A 21,037-nucleotide genomic window follows, 5' to 3' on the forward strand; every position below is an offset into this window, starting at 1 on the left:
CATGTTTTATTTTTTTGAGAAATACTTTGAGTGAAATCCTGGCCCCATTGAAATCAACGGCAAAACCCCCATTAACTTCAATGGGGCCAGGATTTTATCCTTTGTTATTCAGCACTTGTAGAGATGCTGCTGCTGCTGCTTTCAGCCATCTTCATTTTGGAAGAAATGTCTGATAACGAAACCAACATATGTGACATAGCGTGATTCAAACTCCAAAACGATAACAACAAAGACCCCAGTAAGTAAGGTGTTCCAGAAGATACTAGGGGAATGAACTGGCCTCTCCCAGGAACACAACTATGAGCCCCAAAAGCACAGGCTAGTTGCAAAACTTGCATATAATCCCTTGATTTTAAATAGGAAGCCATAACAATAAAAAAACTTCCCAAAACCTGCGGGAATTACAGGATGCAGTAGGTCATTGCCTGCCAGAATCAGACTGATAGATGTGGCGTTAGGATTTTTGTGCACTCATTTTTCCAGCTGTTTCATGCAGCTTGAATTTGAATCAAGTCTGACTTCAAGTAAATTTCAGGTTTTGGTGGAACATTTCACAGATACCCCTCTAAAAAAGGCATATATAAAGACAACAGGTACTATGGAACCTGCACTATTCTTTGCTTCCACAATGAAAATCTAAACTCTAAGGTTACATCTCATACACTTAAATACAGTGGCCCAGATGCCAGCTCCACAAAGGAACTTAGGCCTTGCAACGCTGAGTTTTGTGGCATCTAACTTTTAGGAGCCTAGAAAAAAAAATATCACAGGAACACTGTGAGCGACAAAGCCTGAAGTAGGTACCTAGGCTCCTACACAAAGAATGGGATGAGACAGGCACTTAAACTGCAATCCACAAAGCCAGCACGCTAGGCAGGGAGCAGCCTAATCATGTCAACAGGAGAGGCTGAGGAGAGGGCAGTGTGCTAAGCCCCGTCCCTCTCACAGAGCTTGGTGTGTAAGTCCGAGCTACTGACATAGGTGCCTAGCTCTGCTAGCGATCCAGCAACTGTGGGGGAAGGGAGGCATTTGGCTGCCTCAGTTGCATGTGGGGCCTGAAACAAAACAGCTAGAGGGTGCAGGGGGACCTCCCTTAGAGCCTTCAGGTGAGTGGCTCGAGTACTCACTCAGGATGTGGGAAACCCCCCCAGTTTGCGTGCTCCTCTTCTGAGTGGGAGAAGGGATTTGAACAGGGAGCTGCCACCTCTCAAAGACGTGACCTAATCACTAGGCTATAGAGTCATTCCGACTCTGACTCTGGCCCAGTTAATATTTAGTTATTCAGTTATTTAATTAAAGTGAAATAATTTCAGTTGGAGAGATTGAGGGAGACGAACACCAGAATATTCCATAACCTACGGGCTAGGGCACTCATGGCAGATCCCTCTGCCAATCCCCTCTGCTCATCAGGCAGAGGCCAGTCTGGAAGTGGAGGTCTCCCACATTCTGTGTGAGTACCCTAAACATTAGGCTAAAGTATTAAGGGAAGGCCTCCTCCCCCACGCCCACTTATTTGGTGTGGACTTACCTGAGGGGCCCAGTCTTCTAGGCACCCACTAGCACATCTACTGGCTCAAGCCCCACCCCACGATTTAGGCAGCCGAACGCCTATCTTCCCCCATAGTTTGTGGATCACTAGCAGAGCTAGGCACCTCCATGCAGCTCAGACTTACACACTGAACTCTGAGAGAGGGAAGGGGCTAGATGCATGGATGCCTAGGGGGCTGCAGTGCACATGCTCAAAGGCCAACGTATAGGTGTCAAGTGAGTTGAGGTGCCTACAGGGATAGGCAGCAGCCAAGCAGAAGTTATGTGGATCGCTCTGGTGTCTACTAATGGGACTTAGGCACCTTAGTAGACTGCACCCAATGTCAATGCTGTTTACGGCCTGTATGGCTGTGTATAACATTATATGTACAGGCCGAATCTTTTAATATACATAGAAAGAGACCCTGCTGGGATATTTTGTTCCACAGTATGAAAAATATAACTAACTGTTAAAAATTCCTTCATTAAGAGGCATGCATAGACAAAGACAGAAGCAAAAATGTGTTGCAAAGATGTTTTACCACCTCTTCAGATTATTTCCATGTCTGCATTTTATGAGTGTCAGCCACATGTTTTACACACCAGCAAAATGGAACATGCATTGTTCAAAAGAGCGACTCATGATTTTTTCAAGGGCTGCTTTTTAAAAAATTCACATGTGATATTGAGAACTCTTTGTATAGCTATAAGCACACTGACAAATGAAATAGTTACTGTTGAGCTTTATTGGTTGCTGACTGGTGAGACAGATAATTTAGGGATTGATAGACACGGATAACAAGTGCGGTACCATCTCTGTATCATGTGCTTTATAAATCTTCATCTTGATTTTGTGCCATAAATGCTGATACTGTAGTTGTAAGTCAGTACTTCACATTGCTAGCATGAGTTGAATCTAAAGTGGCTCTAAGCTATTTTATTAATGAGTGTTTGCTTTCCTTCTCCTTGAGTGTAGATAACCACAGAAACTACTGCACACAGGCTAACAGATAAGAGGGGAAGCTATGGAGATTCTTCCTGTGCACATAACTGTTTAAGGTGATTTATTCCATTTCCTAGCGCATTTTGGGTGAATGTGAATCAACCAAACCTGACTCCTTTAATAGCTGGTTGGTGAAAGGAGCACTTCTCCATAAGATTTCGAGTTACACAGTTTTTCAGCAGTTGAAGTGGTAGACAGTATTCTAGGGACTGTATTCATAATCCACATTTGAGTGGCATTTCCTTCTCTTAGATGACCTCCTGAGGTCCCTTCAACCCTAATCGTCTATGATCCTACCTCCCCTTTTGGAAGCAACCATAACCTACCATATGCATTCTTTTAAAAAAGTTAAATCTACATCTCTGCAAGCTGAACCTTCATGTAAAGTCAACTGTGTTCTAATTTTTCATTAGAAACACATTGTTTCATTTAAAACATTTTATTCTGGTTTGCTCAACTTTTGCGTATTAGCAAAATAATACACTAAAAGTCAGTGCAGTAACCAATCCCCAACAAAAAAACAAAACAAAAGAAAAACCAAACAAAAATACAGAAGGTTTAAGAACTGTATAATGTATTAACTTTTGATATTTATAAACGAAGTTGTGACTAGCATAAACTTAGTGGAGTCCTCTGGATGTAGAAAATTGCATCTCCTTTGTTTCCTCTCGTCTGCTGTTTAGCACATTAGGGTAAAATTTACAAATGCAGTACATCTGACCTTAGTAACAGCTGGTGGACTTAAGTAAAGCATACCTAGATTGTGATGATTACTAAAAAGGGTTGGGAAATGTACTTTCACGGGACGTCTTATTCACTGGTCAGGCAAAGACTGTCATATTGAATCCTAGTAATACAGGAAATACAACTGGCCAGGTCATTCTAGAGTAGCGAAGTCTGGACAGTTGACATAAATCTGAACCTATGTTTATAAAGTCACAATTAGGAGCCAGAGTCCCTGCTCCTGATTCACACTGAGTTGACATTTCACACTAAAAATCCTGATGATGTCTTTGGTACTACTCACGTGAGTAAGTACTGCTCAGTGTCAGTGGAGGTGCAGAATCTAGCCCTTAATACCCCACTGTTTTCACCAGGCTCTCTGATACAATGCTTATCTCACCCTGAGCTATATAGCAGCAGGTTTTAAAAGCACGTTTTAGATACATTTTCAAATGTTAGTGTCCTTGAGCAAATACTGATAGCAATGTCTACTGTCATACAAAGGATGAGATGGCCTTGAGCCAGATTTGCCATATAAAACTACCATAGCACCTTCTCACTATCCCAGAGCCCTTCCACACCGGGGCCCTTCCTGAGCCAAGACTGAATTATATTAAATTGCCTGCTGTTTTTTTTTTTGTTTTTGTTTTTAACTATTTGGAGAAGATTCTCTGGGTTGAGACTTCACTTCACTTGAGGCTTCTCCATATGAATGCTCTAAACATGTATTCTCCTGAAATTCTGAGGAAACAATTATTGTGACTAATTCACATTGAGATCTAAATATCACTCTCCTCGATGTCAGACTGAAGAAAAACTCTAAGTTTGATAGTGCCACTCAGACTTGCCCATAATAAGGAGTAGTGCAGGATACATCTTGGAGCTCCCAAGCAGCTTCTACACCATGCTTCTTAGTTTCAGCTTACTTTCCCTTGTGCAGCTGGCTAGTTTGACTGGCTAATGCACAGAGGGAACAGAGCAATAGCCCTGCCCCTTCCTGCCCCCTTGATGCACTTGGCACTCCCAGGGGAGGAGAGATATGCACCCACCTCTCTGGTGCTTGGAGAGCAGGGGTTATAATTCTGTCTGGCTCTTATGCAGGCTGCTTAACGGGATGGGAAAGGTTTCTTATACTGTCCAGCACTACGTAAGAAGCAAGTGTGACAGCTGCCATCTTGGCAAACACATCGGGATTTAAACCCAGGATCTCCAGAGATAAAAGTATGAGCTATCACAGCCTGAGGTAAAAATCCCAGGCTGTCTAGCTGGGGCTGTTATAGACTCATATCTTTTGTGGCTCAGGCACAGATGGAGGACATGTAACCTACACTTAGCAGTGGGTTATACAAACACATTCCAGCCCTAAATGAGTCTGAATCTAGTAGGCCTCACCAGCCTAAGCCAGAAAAGATAAAAATCTCCTATTCTTCTATGGGGAACCATATTACACCAATGTCCTCCTCTCTACCACTAATCCCACAGCGTCCCAGGTCTCAGTATTTGCTCCTGAGAGATTTTGTCATGTTTTCCATTTACATACAGAAGTTAGCATTAATATAAAATTGTATCCATACAGAATGATATCTATAGGCCTGGAACTGAAAGGGAGGAATTGGAGAAGAGAGATGCAAAGCCCCTCAGACCATTGAATTAAAAACAAAGGTAGATGGCCACCTGGGAAGTTCAGGGCTTCATGATTCTCTGGCGACCAATGGCCTGGGGTTAAGGAAAATGGTGTAAAAACAATACTCCCTTCCACATGGAATATCTTCAAAATAGGTCAGGTTCTTGCTTGTGATGCCTACAAGATATATCCCAGGCCTGGCTTTTGGGTAGACACTTGGTTGTGGGGTAAGGAAAGGGCTCAAAGACACTAATATTTATGATAATTTATATTCATATTAAAATTGGATTAAAATAGAAACTTCAGATATTAGCATCCATGGATAGCCCGCTCCAGAAATGTTTACATTTAAGATGCTAGAGGATACACGCATATTAGAGAAGGCTGCCACCTTGGGGTATGTAGAAATAGCATAGGATCTAACCATGGGGTTGTGCCAAGCCTCCTTTAGCTCCCCTGAAAATTAGTACTCAGGAGACCTCTCTCTTATTTTTGCCTACAACATAATGAAGAGTATGAAAATAGAGGTCTGTAGACCTAGCTTGCATGTCATGACGTTAGTGTCAAAGACCGATTTTTTGGGACATGAAGGTTAGTTCTCAGACTAAAGCATTAGAGATTTAGCTCCCCACTTACCCGCCCACTAGTGCCAGTAGGAGTCGCTAGGGCAGGAAGCTAGGGGCAACTTAAAAAGTTTTAGAGGCTGTACAAAGGTTCAGGCTGGTTCTTATTTTGCTTGAACTGGTCCACAAGTCTGTCTTCCCCTCAATCTGCCCAGCCGCCTCTCTTCCCATGCTTATACCAAGAGCTGCTCCTTGTGGGCTGAAGGAAGGGAGAAGCAGGAAAAGCGTAGGGGGGGAAAAGTGTTTGCAGGGGTTACAGACTTTGGATACCTTTGCAGCTATTGCACCAAAGAGCATTTTTCTTCTTTTAAAAATATCATTTATAAATAGGGAGTGAGTGAAGGAGGAATGACCCTCTTTTTATAATCTCTCCTCCCCTCACGTATTGGGAATCAGCATATGTCTGTATGATTGGTGGTTCCCCTGGGAGTTGGTGCACAGCTGTGACAGGACCAAAAAGGCCTCATTGGCCAATCAAAGCATCGTTTTGGACACTCAGGATGGCCTGATTTTCAGCAGTGCTGTGCACTCACAACTGCATTTGCAGATAGCGAGACTTGTGAGAGCTTGGCATCTTTGAAAATTGGGCCATTATAGGCCAGTGCCAGACTCTAATACAGATTAAAAATGAATGGGGGAGAAAAACAAACCAAACACTCCCCCCCCCCACCCCCCCAGGCCCATCCATAAACCCAAGTACCGAACTATTTAAATACAAGGTACTAAAAAGATCCCAACATGCTGTAACTAGCTTCCAGTATTTAGGTCAGGAATATCTCTCTTTTCACTAAACACCATGTTTCAGTACTTAGGCACTTACTGTATTTTGATGTATACTCTACTCCATCTGTACTCCTCACATTTATAGCATATTACAATCTTTAAAGTGAATTTAGTGGCAGAAGCACCTAGGTGGGCAACATTAGAAAACAAAGTCCTCTTTTCACCCACAGAACAGGAAGATGATAAGGCAATGACAGTGCAAGCTTTTCCACACTGCCCAGGAACATCAGCCCTGTTATGCAGGGAACATGTAGCATGACAGATGTTAAGATTTCTACTCCTTTGGCTGCCCCCCATGAGTCTCTAATAAGGACATGAACAGTGAACAATTTAAATCCATATCAACGTATTGACAGAACACCAAACCTCAGGGTTAGCTGACCCCTCAAAGTTAGCATACTTCTCCATGCAATGTTCCATATTGTTATTAGCAAAGAACCCTGGTTATTCATGTGAACACAATGATTGACCAATCAATAGTTAAATATCCCTGCAGTTCTGTCCATACTGCATTACAGTATGTCTGACTAGGCCTCTCTCACAAGGCTTCCCTAATTTTAAAGAGCAATAAATCAGTCAAACCCTGGTCACTCCTACCTTCAATTCAGGCTGCCTACTGCCTGTTTGCCTTCCCATGAGGCCTGCAAGACAGCCAGTTATTTCCTACACTCCTCCAGTGAATCTCATTTTTCCAGCCTCCTTGCTCATCGTGTACCTCCCTCACTGCCTTTCACCCCTGGCATTTTGTGAACCTTTGTCCCTTCTTCAAAGGCACGAAGGCTGAAATCCTGGCCTCATTGAAGCCAATTAGAGTTGGGGCCAGGACTTCACTCAGAGTTCATGTTTTCTGCTTTGCACTGAGCATTTGCGGTGCTTAGTGTTTATGCTCTTTGGCAGCTCCCCCATCCAAGCACGATGCTGCTTTTGGCTGCATCACCACTGTGATGAGTGAGTGGATGGTAAACACTCGGGGGGGAGTGAGGGAGGGAAGAGGGCTATGAGAAGGTATTTCCATCTCAGCGGCCTTTCTTCGGCGATTGCCAGTGAAAGTACCAATTACGAGGGTGAGTGGTGGTGTTGTACGGACATATTTCTACTGGGAACTGATTGACATAATCAGCTGCCAAGCCATTCCAGGCCCCACTTTCGCACCAAGGAACTTAGAGAAGATCGGTGAGCGAATTCTTTGGGATATAGTCCAAGTTAATTGACTCATTTTGTGGAAAGCGCATGTAAGAAGGAATCTTAGGTTCCTCCCAGACTCCTGCTGTAGGAGCAGAGCCCAATTGTTTGTTCCTCTCAGACCTAGTGACTGGTTCAAGTTGGCCAGTGTTTTTAAAGCTATCCTTGGGAGGGTAGGGCTGAGAAAACTCACTTTTTTCGAGAAATGAAATGGGAGATTCTCCTTTAAGTTTCTACTTTCCCCACACCAGGGGGTCCCAGAACTGAAGGGCAGCTTTGATAATCTCATTTCATATTGATCACAAATCACATGAGCTGGCAATGATTTTCCCTCACTGATAACCCCAGCTACATTTTTCATTAATTTAACGAGTGTCACAAGCAATCCACACATTGGTGGGAATAGAATTTACTAAACTTATTTCATGAGGCGTGCTGAGAGCTCCATAATGGTAAAATGGAACAGTCTCCCCCTCCGAAAAGCCTCTAACAAAATAAAACCCTACCCCAGGATAGCTGAGGATTTCCTTGCTCTGACTCATAGGATCAATGCATACCCCCAGGAGCAACAATTGTCCGGCTTTTTCTCCTCATTCATTTGTGTTTGGTCAGTTTTAGTCCCCGAGGCCATCTTCCTGAGAGACCATCAACAGGCACAGGTGCCACCCAACATAGCCTTTCCCTTCAGAGAATGTTTGTGATGAAAGCTGCGTGTCTGGAAGCATGCTACTAATAGGGATAGCCAAGCACTGTGGAAGTCAAGGTTTTGTGAATTTCTGGATTTGGTGGAGTTCCCCAAGTTAGTTTCAGTTTATGAACCTTCTTTTCAAACAGTTAAAACCCATGGCTTTTTCCTCCCCTGAAGGCAATCCACTTTATTTCTAACTAAGGAGATATTTGATCTAGGTATGATGGAGAGATCGGACACCCTCCTCTTTCCTCTCCCCCAAAAGCTACAATAGTACAATTCACCATCTGCAGAAGGCCTATACTATGGGGCTAATAATCCCATGCTACATCTCAGAAGTGTTGCGAGGTCCAGTTAATCAACATCTCTAAAACACTTTGAGCATGCAAAGACCTCTACCACTGCTATAGTAATGTATTTTTTTTTTCCAATGGAATTTTCTCTCAGCTCTTCTTTGCTACAGTCTAAACATATGGACAAAATGCACCACATAATATAGGAGGGTCTTAACCAGAGAATCTTTGTTTTTTGTTAACAACTGGTTTGCAATATTTTTTTTAGATGGATGCGTATTAGAGTTTTCTGGCAGCACAGACTTTCAAGTTATAATGACAAAGGGACAGTCCTCTGTGCTGTAGGCTATGGAAGAAACAGATAAAAATGTTTAGTATGTATGGTGCTATAAAAAATTAGCAAGGAGACACTGAATGGAAAGGGGGTGAGGGGAGTTAATTACATAGGGCCAGAATCTCCTAACCTTACTCATGTTGGATAGTACTATACTGGACAAGTCTAATTGATTGCTATGTGTCTATTGGTGGCATAAGATACTACTCAAAAGGGACATGAGTGTCTAGCAAAATTGCCACCCTGACACTCCCTCTCCTGGCTGGCTGAGACACAGCAATAACATCTGCCTCTGTTTCCCCATTTTCTTTTAGCCTACTCCAGACATAGGAGTGGCCTAGCCCTCTGGCCAGATCACTTCATAGAGTCCAGCTCCTTCCCAAGCTGCAGAATCCTTTAGAAAAGCCCCCCAAAATATATACAAACCAAGTCCTCACCTCCCTGGGGTTCAGCAGGAAGTCACTTCACTGCAAGCTTGCCTCTGTTTCTGCTGCAACTGCTCCTCCCTGGTTCAATCCCTCTACCAGTCCAGGGGTTGGGACACACCTCCTCTTACTCAGGACTTCTGCTAGGCTCTTACTAACCAAGGCCCTTACTAACCAACCCTTACTAACCAAGGCCCTCATCTCAGACTTCCAGCCCATCCTGAGGGAAGACTAGCTGATTCCCCCCCACCTCCTTGTTTTCAGGTAGTTTCTCAGAAAGGCAGTACTTCCCACCTTCTCTTACCTCCCCAGCTGCATCCACCCAGCTTTTTATGGAGGCAAACCCTTCTCTTCCCCAGATGGGCTTTATTTCTGTCCCCCACTCACTGGTGTATCCAGGCTGCTTAAGTGGCTTCTCAGGCACAAATTCTTTCCCCACCTGTGTGATGTAAACACCCCATCACAGGGTGACAGAATCTGACGGTTAATTAATCAATAAGGACATTTGAAGAGCCTTTAAAAGAAGCGTTTTTGTTGTGGGACTCTTCTGAAGCTTTTAAATAACATTCACATGTAATGGAGTTGGTTTCAAGACAAAACGATTGTTTAATTTTTTGACCCATCTGAAAGCCCAGTTGAAAGTGACTGCATCTGTGTGCTAAGTGTGAGGGGCTCTAAAGCACAGAAATCATTAACTGCAGCATAATGGCCTCAGTTCTGGATTTGTGTACATGCATATAAATGCATTCCCAGAAAACCATAAGGTGCCATTCAAATAATTATTTTAGTAGCACAGCGTTCTATCGTGAGCTGCTCAGCATATGGCAAACTCAACAGCTGTCTATAGTTCAGATAATGTTATAAAAAAGAAAAAAGAGAAGCCATTACGTTGTTGGCATACTGACTGAGCACACTCAGGGGGGGCTAAAGTGGAGCCTGGTGTCCTGTCTGTCAACCTGCTGATTAGCTAATGTGAAACACAGGCCAGTAAGGTGTGGGAAAAGCAAGACTTTTGTGGTGCCTGAGCACCAATTCCAAAGAAATTACACACACCACCCTTCATGAAATGTTTAACAAAGGATTTGTCCTGGTCACACAGAAGCCTGGCTTCCCACCTGCCATGTAGCAGGCTTTGGGTTGGAAACAAAGCTTGGGATTCCTCGGGGTGATTAGAAACTGATGGTGTTATGGATGCGATGTCCTTGGTGTCCTGGAGGAAGTGGGTCGGCAATACAGCTGCCAGCTGATTCATGGGCAGCAGCTGCAGATGAAGGGCTGTTTCCTGCCCTCCCAGCAGGAGGGAAACAGTCAGGAGAGGGCCCCTGCCAGGGTGGGCTGGGATTCAGAATGAAAAGCTGGGTTCTATTCTATAATCAGATACTGGTGGAGATCCTGCAAGAAAACTTCCTTCCCCAGATGGGAAAAAACTCAAACCCCCCCCACAAACCCCCCCTGCTCACATGATTGAAAGCAAATGCTGCTCCTGTCACAAGTGCACAGTACAAAGTGGAGCATTTGAGAATTAGGCTGTTCTCCTGCAGTGTAATTTGATACCTAGAAATATTGGGTAAAATCACAATGAGATTTTTTTCCCTTTAACGTGAAGGATTCCTTCTGTTCCAAAGATAGGGAGGAAAGTGGCAACAGGAGGAAAAGGAGCTGGGAACAGAAAGCGCAGAGTGAAGAATCACAAGTGACTGAATGCTCTTGAGGAATTGTATCAAACCCTGGAATGATGGTTCGTGCTGGCAGGGGTGCCAGCAAGAGAAATACAACAGGTTTTGCTGTGTGCCAGCACCAGTGGGCAGTACTGTAAGACAAACAGAGACAGCGTTTTACTGGGGAAACCTCTCTCTTCTCCATAAAAACAGAGTGGCAACTTATGGCAATTTGGAGTGCAGCCATCGGTCTTGGGAATCTGCTTTGATTCCTAAACTAAAAAAGGGAAGAAAGCAGAACAAAGTGAATTTTCTTGTCCCCCTGAGTGCTTCTGGAACAAATCACAGTGTGTGAACACTACCCCGTTTCATAGGAATTTTGGGTGGTCCACTAAATATTTGGTGGAAGGCATATTTATGTTTGGAGATGGGATGGTAAGACAAGGGTCTGGTTTTGTAAAATATGTGGGTTTTATGGACTTGTTTGTAGGTTTGGTTATGTAAAATCAAAAGCAAAGCTGATGATGAATTGAATCCTCTTTTCCCTCAACCACCAAGTGTGCATGTGTATGAGATAAAAGATTCCAGTTATGGCCCTATCTAGTTATAAAAACAGCTTTCCAGAACTTACCTCCAGCTAATATGTGGGATTGCTTTTATTTCTCTTCCCAGAAAGTAGCCCTTCAATTATAAGACTATAGGTCAAACTGGACGAGTAGGAAAGATATTTTGGTGAACGATGAACATGTAGAAAACATAATTTCATTTGCAGTTCCTCAAGTTTAATATTCTTTACTGAGTATGCTTTAAAGTTATGCACAAAATAATTATGAAAGGCCTATTTTGCAAAAATGCAGAATATGCTGGGTTTGAATCCCCCAGCTGCCTAGACACTAAATTCCAATTCTCAGTACGAAAATATAACATGCTCACTTACAGATCTCAGATTCCCAACTTTAGCTACATTGCCATGACTGCTGATCTTGTGATAAACTCCTCCCTCTTTCTTAATATAGAACTTGTAATGCCACATAAAATAATGCCAGCTGGTGACTCCCAATAATGCATGATTTCTTGTGTGTCTTAAGTTTTCCCCTAGAAAGTGTTCAGTTAGATATCTTCTATTCTGCCGACCATCAGGCCTACCAAGGTTTCTGGTAATGTATTAGCAGTTCCATTTTTTTCTCTTTGTGGAGCTGAAAGAATTTGAAGTTTGTTTTTAACGAAATCTCTGTCTATTTACTTACATACATGGACCACATTGCCATATTATATGAGCGCCACCATTCTTACAATGTCAGATGCTGGGTTTGTTTCTATGCCTGCTGCCATCCAAAGGTGTGTCTACACTGCAATTAGACACCTGTGGCTGGCCCATGCCTACTGACTCATGCTGGGGCTGCGGGGCTGTTTAATTGCAATATAGATGCTCTGGCTTGGGTTGAAGCCTGAGCTCTAGGATCCTCCCCCGTTGCAGCCTGAGCCTGGACATTTACACTACAGTTATGTAGTGAGCTCAAGTCAGCTGGCACAGGTGAGCCACAGGTTTTTAACTGCAATGTAGATATACCCCCAAACAGCCTTTTTTCCACTCTCATGTTGTTATGCCAGAGTCCGCAGCCCAGTGAAGAGAAAACAGACTCAAAGAGAGGTCCATATACAATAGAGCTGAACAAATGATCTTGGAAAAAAGAGCTCCCTGCACCAGGCCTTTCTCCCTAACCTGAACCAAGCCCAAATCAAAACTTTCCTTTGTCATTCTTCATTTACTTGCATCTCTGCAGTGCTGGGTTGTTGCTGCACTGTGTAACGCAAATGCTGAAACACTGACATTTTCCAGGAAGATGTGGAAAAATCATCAGATTTCAAGCCAGAATTTTTTCAGACTCTGGATGTGTGGATAGTTTTGGGTGAGTTTCAGATAAGCATTCAAACAAACACAAATGTTTAGATTTACTCATCATTAATACCAGCAAACAGGAGTTGGTGAAGTCCATTGATATCTTACTATTATCTTTAAATCTTTAAAGAAGTTGAATTTTGCTGCAATTGATTTGTTAAAGGAGCTGCATACTCTCCTCTGGGATAAAGGCAGAGAAATACAGTTTGCATTAGAAAGACAATAATGATCAGGCAAATGCAGGAAAAAAATTGAAATAAAACATCCTCTGGAACAGGAATCAGACCCACAAGACACAAAGCAGCTTGAGGCACAGATTTTCAAAAGCTGGTCTCAAATTATGCACCTGCAAATAATTGCTGATGAAAAAATAGAGGCCTGGTTAAGGCCAGTATGAAATTTACCTCTGAAAGAGAAAAGTTTAAGAGCTCTAGGATTACCTATAGTGACTAAGGGAAATAGAGGTCTGATCCTGATCTCATTTAAAAATGTGAATATGGAGCAATTCCAATGGAGTTAATGGAATTTTACTGATGTAAAACCAGCAGAAATGAGAGCAGAATCAAGCCCTATCTCTTTCTGGTCAGATGGTTCTAAAATTAACACTGCAGTAATTCAATTTGTACATTCTTTATGGCTTTAGTAGATACCATGAAAGTTCCAGTAGAATGATCTGTGGCCCATTTTTATGCTTGGTCTACACTACAGAGTTTTCTTAACCAAAATCAGCTTTTTTCACCAAAGCAGTGGTGGTGTACACACTGCAACTCCACCCGCTCCCCCCACCAACCCAACTCCCCTGCTTTTGTGACAAAATAAGCCCACTTCGACAAGAGGCATAGAGCTTTTTGCACCAAACCTTTAGTGATAAAGCATCAGTGTAGACACCGTGCTTGGTTTTGTCATGGTAAATGGCCTCCAGGAAGTGTCCCACAATCCTCATCCTGACCACTCTTGCCATCAGTTTGCACTCTGCTGCCCTGTAGCCATTTGCCACTTCCCCTCTAAAGTCCTGGGAATATTTCAAATTCCACTTCCTGCTTGGTCGGCATAGAGAGCTCTCATCACATCTTCCCAGCTGACCGTGGCAGCTCCACACACTAAATGCTCTCCTTCTTGGAGCACACCGGAGCTTCTGGATCTGATCAGCATTTGGGGAGAAGAGGCTGTGCAATCACATCTCTGCTCCGGCCAAAGGAACTTCGATACATACAGTCAAATTTCTTATTTAATGGCAGTGAAGGGCTATGAATGGGACACACTGCAAATCAAGGAGCTGCGGCAGGAGTACCAAAAGAGTAGGGAGTCAAACTGTTGCTCTGGTGCAGAGCCAAAGACTTGCCACTTCTATAAGGAGCTGGAAGCCATCCTCAGTGGAGACCCCACTTCCCACCACCAAGAGACTCATGGATACCTCTGCAGGCTCGGAGGCAGAGGACACCAAACTCAACCCCAACAAAGTCATGGATGAGGAGATTGAGTTGGAGGAAGATGCGGAGCAGGGGACTAGGTCATTTGGTGACATGGGGTGCCAGGACCTCGTCTCAACCCCGGAGGGTTCAAGCCAATCCCAGCCCTCCAGCTCTGGCATACAGGATGTAGGAGAGGAGAGCTCAGGTAAGTGATATTTTTGAGCTGATGTTGCTTGGTTACGTGAAGTACAACTGTCCTTTGCTTTGTTGCATTATACAGCTGGTTGAAGGGATGGAAATGCACAAGAGTAGCTGCATTTGCATGTGCTTCCTATTCCCCTGTGCAGACAGGCAGTGCGGTGGAAGAGTATGTGTTATTGCACACCGAGATTTCACAGGAATCCTCCAGAGACATCTCTGGGAAACTTTCCTGGAGGTATTTGCCAATCCTCTGCTGGGTCCTGCGCCAATCGGCAAACAATTTTGAAGGAACCAAAGTGGCACACAGGCGAGCAGCATAGGGACCCAATTTGAAGCTGCTTGCATGGAGGAGATGCACCCAAGCATCCTTGCTTAATCTCAGGAGAGAGATATTGGCTTCTATGGGCCCCATTTGTGGAAAATGGTGGCACAATTTGAAATTGTGTTCCTATTTACTTGAATCAATACCACAAACAGTCACCCAGAACCATTTCCCCAGCTTGAGAGCCCCCTCCCCCGGGCACAACTCATCATGCCCTGGTTGATCGTCGAGCTGTGCGCTTGGTAGGGGACAGTGAAAAAGAGATGTGTTTTATGGTAATGAATCAGTGCTGTTGATGCATTGACAAATCATGCCTCTGTTAACGGTTTATTGTACTTCTACAGATGTGCCCTTGAGGGGAAACCCCTCTATACCCGCTGGGCGCCTGTAGCTGATAAGAAAATGATCACGGAGAAGCAAAAAGGAGATGTTCCAAGAACTCCTCCAGTCCTCTGAGGCAGAAAAAATGGTGTGGAGACACAATGTATTTGAAAATCAAAAAATTGATAGGTAGGAGGGGAGGTTAAGCCAGGAGCAAGTGATAGCAGGCCACGAGCGCATAATAAAAGCCATGTAGGAGCAAACGGAGCTGCTAAAGTCACCAACAACACTGCAGGCTGAATTCATGCATGCTCATCCCCCCTTATAGCCAATACAGAACTGCTTTCCATGCTCTTGCCAAACTCCAACACACATTCCTACCAAACTCATGGCTCATCTTGGTACCCTGTTCACTCCACCCCTTAAGATAACTTCCAGAACAATAGCTGGACTTACACCTGGCTCTCATAGCTCACACTGCCCCTCACTGCTTTCTCCCCTCCAGCCCAGCTTTTTTGTGTGTGTTGGGAATAACTGTTATTTAATAAAGACTTACTCTGGGAAGGATAAGCAATTTTTATTTGTCTGTTGCACATGGCGGTTACCCCTCATATTGATATACAGTGCAAACTGGATAGCAGTCATAGCATGGCGCAGTGCTGTTTATAAAGACACTTATTGTTGCCATTGTCAAAATGGCTCCTCAGGGCCTTCCTGATTCAAATAGACCCCTATTGTGCCCCTCTAATAGCCATGACATCTGGTTGTTCATAGTCAGCCTCAAGGTGATTCACCAAGGGGGAAACTTTTCACCCTTAGCTTCACAAATCTTATGGAGCACACAGCAGGCAGCTATCCAGGTTGCCCATATAAGGCTTCATGAGTCATGGCAGTAAGGGATAAGCTGGGTCTCCCAGGATTACTATGGGCATTTCAACATCCCCTATTGGAATCTTCTGGTCTGGAAAGAAAGTCCTAGTGTGCAGCTTTCTGTATAGGCCGGTGTTCCTGAAGATGCCTGTGTCATGCACCTTCCCTGACCACCCCGCATTGATGTCAGTGAAATGCCCAGGGTGATCCACAAGTGCCTGCAGCACCATAGAGAAATACTCCTTTCTATTGATGTACTCTGTCACAAGATGGTCTGGGGCCATAACTGGGATATGCATGCCATCTATCACCCCACCACAGTTAGGGAATCCCCTTGCCATGAAATGAGCCACTATTTCAGGCATTCCAGGAGCTGACTGAGGAGATATCTGAGCCATTAGCAATTATCTTTGAAAAGTCATGGAGAGATTCCAAAAGACTGGAAAAGGGAAAATATAGTGCCCATCTATAAAAAGGGACATAAGGACAAAGCCGGGTGTGACAGAGTGGAGGGTGGTAAACCCCTCGGCTGCGTCTGTCGGCCCAAACCCAGTGGGCTGGGCTAAGGCAGTGCAGGTCAGTGGAGCCAAGAACTAACAGCTGACCGCACTGATTAGGCTAAGCCAGAACCCTGACTAATGAGGAAAAGAGAGAGGCGTGGCCAGGCAGGGTGGGGAGGACTGGGAGTCAGTCTACTCCTGCCTGCTGATCAGGAGGGGCGAGCAACCCTGAGCCTCCAAGCCCCTTGAGTGCCTGGGGCGGGAACTGATTGTGTGCACTGTAAATAAATGAGCACGGGTGACTGCAACACAAACTGCTGTGAGTTCTTTGTAGAAGCGGGGGAACCCCGAGGGCCAGGAGGGCCCAGCCACGCAGCACGCTAGATGGGGAATTACAAACCAGTCAGTTTAACTGCTGTACCTGGAAAGATAATGGAGCAAATAATTAAGCGATCAATTTGCAAATACCTAGAGATAATAAGGTGATAAGTAACACTCAGCATGGATTTGTCAAGAACAAATTATGTCATACCACCCTGATAGATTTGTTTGATAAGGTAACAAGCCTTTTGGTAGGTGGGAAGCCCTAGATGTAGTATATCTTGACTTTAGTAAGGCTTTGGATACTGTTTTGTATGACCTTCTCATAAACAAACTAGGGGGAAAGACAACCTAAATGGAGCTCCTATAAGGAGGATGCATGACTGGTTGAAAACCATTCCCAGAGAGTAATCAGTGGTTCACAGTCAAGTTGGAAAGGCATATTGAGTGGGGTCTCACAGGGCTCACATCTAGATCTGATTCTGTTCAATATCTTCATCAACGATTTAGATAATGGCATAGAGAGTACACTTATAAAGTTTGCGGACAACACTAAGCTGGGAAGGGTTGCAAGTGCTTTGGAGGATAGGATTAAAATTTGAAATGATCTGGACAAACTGGAGAAATGATTTGAAGTAAATAGGATGAAATTCAACAAAGTCAAATGCAAAGTACTCCACTTAGGAAGGAACAATCATTTGCACACATACAAAATAGGAAATGATTCCCTTGGAAACTGTACTGCAGAAAGGGATCTGCGGGTCATGCAGGATCACAAGCTAAACATGTATCAACAGTGTAACACTGTGGCAAAAAACCACCAAACATCATTCTGGGATGTATTAGCAAGAGTATTGTAAGCAAGACACAGGGAGTAATTCTTCTGCTTTACTCTGTGCTGATTAGGTCTCAACTGTAGTATTGTGTCTAGTTCTGGGTGCGAGATTTCAGGAAAGATGTGGACAAATTGGAGAAAGTCCAGAGAAGAGTAACAAAAATGATTAAAGGTCTAGAAAACATGACTTATGAGGGAATATTGAAAAAATTGTGTTTGTTTAGTCTGCAGAAGAGAAGATTGAGAGGGGACATAACAGTTTTGAAGTACATAAAAGATTGTTACAAGGAGGAGGGAGAACAAGTGTTATCTTAACCTCTGAGGACAGGACAAGAAGCAATGGGCTTAAATTGCAGTAAGGTCGGGTTAGATTGGACATTAGGAAAAACTTCCTAACTGTCAGGGTAATTACACACTTGAATAAATTGCCTAGGGAGGTTGTGGAATCTCCATCACTGGAGATTTTTAAGAGCAGGTTAGACAAACACTGTCAGGGATGGTCTAGAGATAATGCTTGGTCCTGCCATAAATCCAGGGGCTGGACTAGATGACTTTGCGAGGTCCCTTCCTGTCTTATGATTCTATGCTCTCTCTGTCTTTGTGGGTATTTGCTTTGAGGGTTTCACTGTCCTAAAAGAAAAAGACGATTTGGTGTGCAGTATAGGATATTTATTATTATTATGCACTTATACAGCACATAGGTGTGGGAAAGCAAGTTCTTCTAAATTACCATGACATGAGGGTTGAAGGATGAAAAGGGATATTGATCTGCACATGCGATCCAACAATGGATGAAGGATAATAGAGAGCAATTTTTTGTCTTCTAACGATCATAAGCAGACATTGGTGGTCCATATCCAAAAATCAGAAGGAAAGCACCTAGAGGATGCTACTAACTTAGAAGTTATTTACGTTATTTATCCAGTCATATTTATCCTCTTGGCTATTGAAGAATCATGTTATTTAGATTGTAAATTCTTTGGGGGCAGGGATTGTCTTTTTGTTCTGTGTTTGTTAAGTGCCTAGCATGATGTGGTCTTGGTACATGACTATGGCTCTGTAGCAAGGCGCTGTGGCCTTCCTCCGAGCCTGGGACCGAGGGAGGGTTGCTCTGCCCCCAGTGGACAGAATCAGCCCCTGCAGGCCCAGCCACCTGGAAGCAGAGGGGTGGTGCCAGGCCTAGGGCTGGCAGTATAAAAGACAGGCCCAGGAGCTCAATTGGGAGACGGCGGCCGCAGGAGGCAAACGCATCTTTATCTTCATCGAGGCTGCAGCCTAGGCCTGATCCAGGCCCCACGGCTGGATGGCAAAGATGCCCTGCCGACCGGAGCCTCCAACCCTGGCTGGATCTGCCCAGCCCGAGTGACTGGAGTGGGCTGCCTGGTCCTGTTGACCGAGTAGGGTCACCCGGCCTGGAGAACTGGAGAGGGCCCCCAGACCCTGTTGACTGGGAGGGGCTGCCGGACCCTCCTAGCTGGGAAAAACTAACCCCGCCGGCTGGATGGGAAAACCCCCCGGAGGCTGGCCCTGACCTGGAATCACTGCCTGGCATGGAGGACCCACCGGCGTGGACTGGCCCTATGAGACTGGAAGAACCCCTGGGACCCTGCGACCTAGAGGAGTTACCCCTCACCGATGACCCTCAGGTATTCCTGGACCTGCCGCCAGTCAACAGTGAGGGATTCACCAGATGCTGGCTCACCATCTCCCCAAGTGACCCTGGGGGGGGGACACGTGGATGCATGTACCCCGGGATTGGGTGGGAGGAAGTGGCCCAGGGATGGCCATAGCTAGTGGCTGAGTCCGGGGCGAAACCCCTCCGTCAGCGTGTTGCTGTGGAAGCCCTGCTGACTCAGTGGCAACGCCTTTGCTACTGATAGGGCCCTGGGCTGGGACGCAGTGGAGATGGGTGGGCCTGCGTCCCCCCCTTCCCCTTCCCTGGCCACCTTGGGCGAACGTGCTCCCCCCTACCGCTATCAACAGCAGAGCTATTGCTGCATGCTTGCCCGCCCTGCCTGAGGGCCGGGGCATGAGACTGCTTGCTTGCCCACGTGGCCAAGGGGCCGGGCCGTTAGACTGCTTGCTTGCTTGCCCGCCCTACCTAAGGGCCGGGGCAACAGACTCCTAACCGACTGCTAATTCCCCTTAGCAGAGGCGCTGTGGCCTTCCTTGGAGCCTGGGACCGAGGAAGGGTCGCGATGCACCCGCTGTGCCGTGCCGCCCGCTTACAGACTCCAAGTTGTTACAATAATACAAATAACAATGTGCATTTTATTATCTATTCTGTGAATGTTTATTTCCTATGTGGATTTGTTTAGTTGTAAAATAATGGTCATTGTAAATGCCAAAGAAGCTTGGTTTAATGTTCTGCATACCTGTCAGTAAGCTGGGAGAGCAAATACACTTTAGAATCACATGAGCAAGCATTGTGCCCTAGATCTGAGGCAAGTAATACAAGATGCATGTCCATGGGATTTCCTGTGACCCTCCTGAAAAGCTTCAAGTGATGAATTTGATGTCAGAGAAAATCTTGTCAATGGCACAGAAAGCATGACCAACCTCCTTTTCTTCATATAGCTGAGTCCTCAAGATTGTATGGGTTGGGAATGGTGCGTTTGGCCATGTGATGTTTAAATGGATGTCAACCATGCTGGGAAAGTAAGCTGGTCATTGTCATCTGACCGCACATCTTTCTGCCTTTCCCTCAGGATAAAAGCACTCTCAGGGTACCTTGGAAGACAACAACAGATTTGTGATGTTTGAGCAGTCTGTGACGGAGGAGGGAGGCTGTCAGGCAATCATTAATAGTAAACGAGTGGCCCCTCATGAGTACCCTCTTGTGGCCACCCTGCAAGTATCCCTTTGTCTCAGCGTCCCTTTTTGCGCACATCTACACTGCAATTAAATACTCACAGCTGACCCACGTCAGCTGATTTGGGTTCGGACTGCAGGGCTGTACAATTGCTGCATGGATGGTTGGGCTTGGTCCAGAGCCTGGGCCCTGGGACCCCATGACGGGGGGAGGGCCCTAAGTGCCTGAGGTCCAGGTGGAGCCCAAATGTCTGCCCAACAATTTTTAGCCCTGCAGCCCGAGCCCTGTGAGCCTGAGTCAACTGACTCAGGTCAGCCCCGGCCATGCCACTGGTCTTTTATTCCAATGTAGATGCACCCTTTGACTCCCCAGTAACTCCATGCAAGCTTCTCAGCTAGTTCATACCCATCGCTTATGAACAAACCAGTGCAAAAGTCCATCACTGCCCTGCTTATTTCTCTTGTGTCAGGCACAGAGTGGGGGTTCTGCCATACATGCGAGAGCGTACAGCCAACAGCTCTCTCCTTTAACTCCCTCTAGCTCTGCCCAATCCTTCCCTTCTCACAGGCCTCCTCTTCCTCTTTAAAAAAGGTCCTGGACCTTATTTGGACAAGTCTTTCGAACTTGTCCTTCCTTCCCATGCATGAAACACCTCTGAGAGGGGGTCGTCTTCTGGCTTT

Source organism: Emydura macquarii, unplaced genomic scaffold (assembly GCF_026122565.2).
Source record: "Emydura macquarii macquarii isolate MOO-44397 ecotype Brisbane River unplaced genomic scaffold, CSIRO-AGI_Emac_v2 contig_1043, whole genome shotgun sequence".
NCBI lineage: Eukaryota > Metazoa > Chordata > Testudines > Chelidae > Emydura > Emydura macquarii.